At 36.5% G+C, this 3,612-nt stretch overlaps 1 pseudogene; it reads right to left on the bottom strand.

Moving 5' to 3' along the window:
- Positions 1-1,745: 1,745 nt before the first annotated feature.
- On the bottom strand, positions 1,746-2,352 carry LOC102472629 (RNA-binding protein 3-like; annotated as a pseudogene).
- Positions 2,353-3,612: the final 1,260 nt, after the last annotated feature.

Genomic DNA, 3,612 nt, shown 5'->3' with positions numbered 1-3,612 from the left:
TAAGATACATTTGTATCCATGTTTATGTTTATTGTTTCTGACTGTCTACACTTTTTCCCTTGGATTAAAGATATACCTGTAAATTTTTTTTCCTGCCAGGAGGATTTTCTTTTTATTTTATTTAAGGCTGGCCTGTTAGCAAAAAATTGTTTGAGTTTTTGTTTATTTGAGGATGTCTCTGTTTTATCTTTTTTTTTTTTTTCTGATAGTTTTGCTGAACGTAGATTCCTTGGCTGACATTTAATTTAATCAAAAGTCATTACACTTCTTACTGGCCTCCAAAATTTTGGATGGGGAGCTAAACATTAGTTCTACTATTTTGCCACTAACTATACATGTTATGTTTTTTTTTTTTTTATTGCTTTAAACTTTTTTTCAAAAACGTTGATATAACCTTATATCCTTATAACAAAAATATGATTTCACTAAGTCTTTTTCAGTTTATTCTATTTAAGGTTCACTGAGTTTGGGGATGTATGGAGACCCACACTAATATTGATGTAGCAAAGCTGCTTTTTTTTTTTTTTTTTTTTCATCTATTCTCTATCTAGTGCCATGCTGGCAGAACTGAGGGGCTTGCTATTGGGCTGCCCTGTATTTTTAATTTAGGGCTATAGTCTAATTTGAGTTAATTTTGTGCAGAGCCTAGATTCTTTTCCTTATTTATTTGACTTGTGATGTTCAATTGTCCCAGCACCATTTGTTGAAAAGAGCATCTTTGCTTCATTGTAATGCCTTTGCTCCTTTGTGGAAGATGAGCTGATTCTATTTGTGCAGGCTATTACTGGGCCCACTATTGAGCTCCATTGATTTGTTTATTCAGTAATTCTTCAGTATCTTTATTGGTGTAGTTTTGTTGTTTGTTTGTTCTGTTTTGTTTTTGTTTTCACATTTCATCTTTAAATCAATTCTGTGAAGGACATTCTAATCACTACATGAGACACAACAGAATATTCTTTTCTTCCAGTATTAAAAAAACAGTGACATTCACAAACACTTTTAAAAAACTCTTCTGTAGGGACCAGCAGTTAGCATAATGGCTATGTCACTTGATTCCCATGTAGTCGACTGCAGTTCGAGTCCCAGACCAGGTGGCTTAAACTTATGCCAGGTGCGTGTGTGTGCGTGCCCAAGATCCCTAGAGGAGAATGGAGGAGAAGGGATTGCGGTGTGACCTTCCCCCCTGGGGGGTGATTTCTTGCTTTCTGTCTCCCTGTCTCTGTCTCTCTGGCAAGTGCACGTGCCCTATAGCAAAAACCTCTCCAAAAAAAAAAGGAAAAAAAAAAAAAGAAAGAAACTCTTCTATATAATCAGGGCCATGATTGTGTGTTTTAATAAAAAACTTCCAAGTAATAATGTTCTTCATGCAGATTTCTTAAAAGATACGTTGGGAAATTGCTTGCTATCAATTACATGATAAATATCACGTGTACAGCTTTTTAAAATATCCCTAGATACATATTAATTTTAAAAGTCTAGCCAAACTTCTTTTTTTTAGCCAGAATCCATAATCCTGAGAGCCCAAACTAATGAAAAAAAAGTATAAAGTAAAAATATCCATTCCACAAATGTCCCAAAATTTGTCAGTAAACGGGAGAAAAAAAAAATTTTAAACACATGGAGCTTTCTAAAAGGTTTTCAACAAGCTACCTTGGGAGCTCAATTCAAAAATAGACACTGATGTACTAAAACAGACGTTTCAGTGCAGCTACAAAAATGTCTATAAATACAGCCATTTGGAAGGACCATCCTAGATCATAAGTGTTATTCCTTGTGTATCTACATTACGTGTGCATGCCTCATCTCAGTTGTCATAATTGTCTCTGTAATTTCCTCCTGAGTAGCGGTCATAACCACCCTGGTTGCCGCTGTAGTCTCTGGACCTTCCAAACCCATAACCATATCCTTCAGGTCGACTGTCATACCTGTCACTCCCATATCCTTGACCCCTACCACCTCTAGAGTAGCTGTGACCACGAGCTCCAAAACACCCCCTCTGGTTCCCTGGGCAGACTTGCCTGCATGGTCCACACAGATCTGGCGACTATCCAGAGACTCTCCATTCATGGCTCTCATGGCATCAGAGAGATGCTGTGGGTTGGTGAAAGTAATAAAGCCAAAACCCTAGGATGGCTGAGTCTTCTCTCCATTCATGGCTCTCATGGCATCAGAGACATGCTGTGGGTTGGTGAAGGTAATAAAGCCAAAACCCTAGGATTGTTGAGTCTCCCGGTCCTTGACAATGACCACCTCAGAGAGAGGCCTGAAGCTACTGAAGTGGTTCTCCAGTGCCTGCTCATCCGTGTTGAAGTTGAGCCCTCCCACGAAGAGCTTACCTTCTTCAGAGGACATGACAGTGAATATGAGTCCTGAAAACTAAAAAGTGAAAGAACTGGACACGGCAAGCTCTGAAGGCAAAGAGAACAGGGCGATTGGTGTAGTTTTATAGCCAACCTCGAGAGTGGGGAGTGAAGATGCCAGCCTCACTCTTTAATATTGTGTTGTCTATTCTGAGTCTTTTGCCTATTCATCTTCATTAAAGTCCACCAAATATTTGGTAAGATTTTGATTGGGATTGCATTGAATATGTATACTCAGTTTGGAAGAACTGACATTTTGACAGTATTAAGTTTTCTTACTCATGACCCTTGAACATATATGTCCACTTATTTAGTCCTCCTTTAATATAGTTCATCAAAAATCTGTGATTTTTCTCATAAAGATCTTATATATAGTTCATAAGACTTACACCTAAGTGTTTTATTTCAGAGATGCTAATGTAGATGATGTAAATCTAATTTGAACTTCTACTTATCCATTCCTGGTATATAGGGAAGTAATAAGTTTTGTACATTAACCTTATATCCTATAACCTTACCATAATAGCTTATTTGTTTCTGGAATTTTTTTGTTCATTCTTTCAGAAACTCATCCAAAGAAATGAAGAAGAAAATTACATCTTCTTTGAACAAAGACAGATTTATCTCTTTCTTCTCAGTCTGTATGCTTTTTATATCCTTGTTTAGACTTAATGCAGTAACCAGTGCTTTCAGTATGAAGTTGAAAAGCAGTATGAAAATGAATCCTTGCTTGTCTCTAATATTACTGGAGAAATTTCAGTTGTCTTACTACTGAACAGGATGCTAATCCCAGATTATTTTATAGATTCTTTATCAACTTGATGATATTACTCTTCATTCCTAGTTTTGGAGCTTTTTATCATTGAATTGATCATGTTAAATATTGTCAAATGCTGTTTCTGCTCCTACTGTTAAGATCACAATTTTTTTTAACTTGTTGATGTGGTGGTTTGTGACATGAAGACCCTATTGGGGTGCTTGTCTTTATTTTTCTGTCTCTATCATGGAAGAAATAAATTTACATAATTTTTTTTTCTATTTTTTAATCTCACTGGTTTCTATTCTTCTCATAATACCAAATTCCTTCTACATACTTTGGATTTTATTTGGTCTTCTCGTTTTAGTTTCAGTTTCTTTTTTTCTTTTCTTTCCATAGGGTGTGTGCATTCACTGAAGTGAGACTGAGAGAGACAGTGAGAGGGAAAGTGAGATTGAGATACCGCCCCGTTGGGGAGATGACTACACCACAATC

This window comes from Tupaia chinensis, unplaced genomic scaffold (assembly GCF_000334495.1).
Source record: "Tupaia chinensis unplaced genomic scaffold, TupChi_1.0 Scaffold000119_1, whole genome shotgun sequence".
NCBI lineage: Eukaryota > Metazoa > Chordata > Mammalia > Scandentia > Tupaiidae > Tupaia > Tupaia belangeri.
This window is presented reverse-complemented; position numbering and strand designations above follow the sequence as displayed.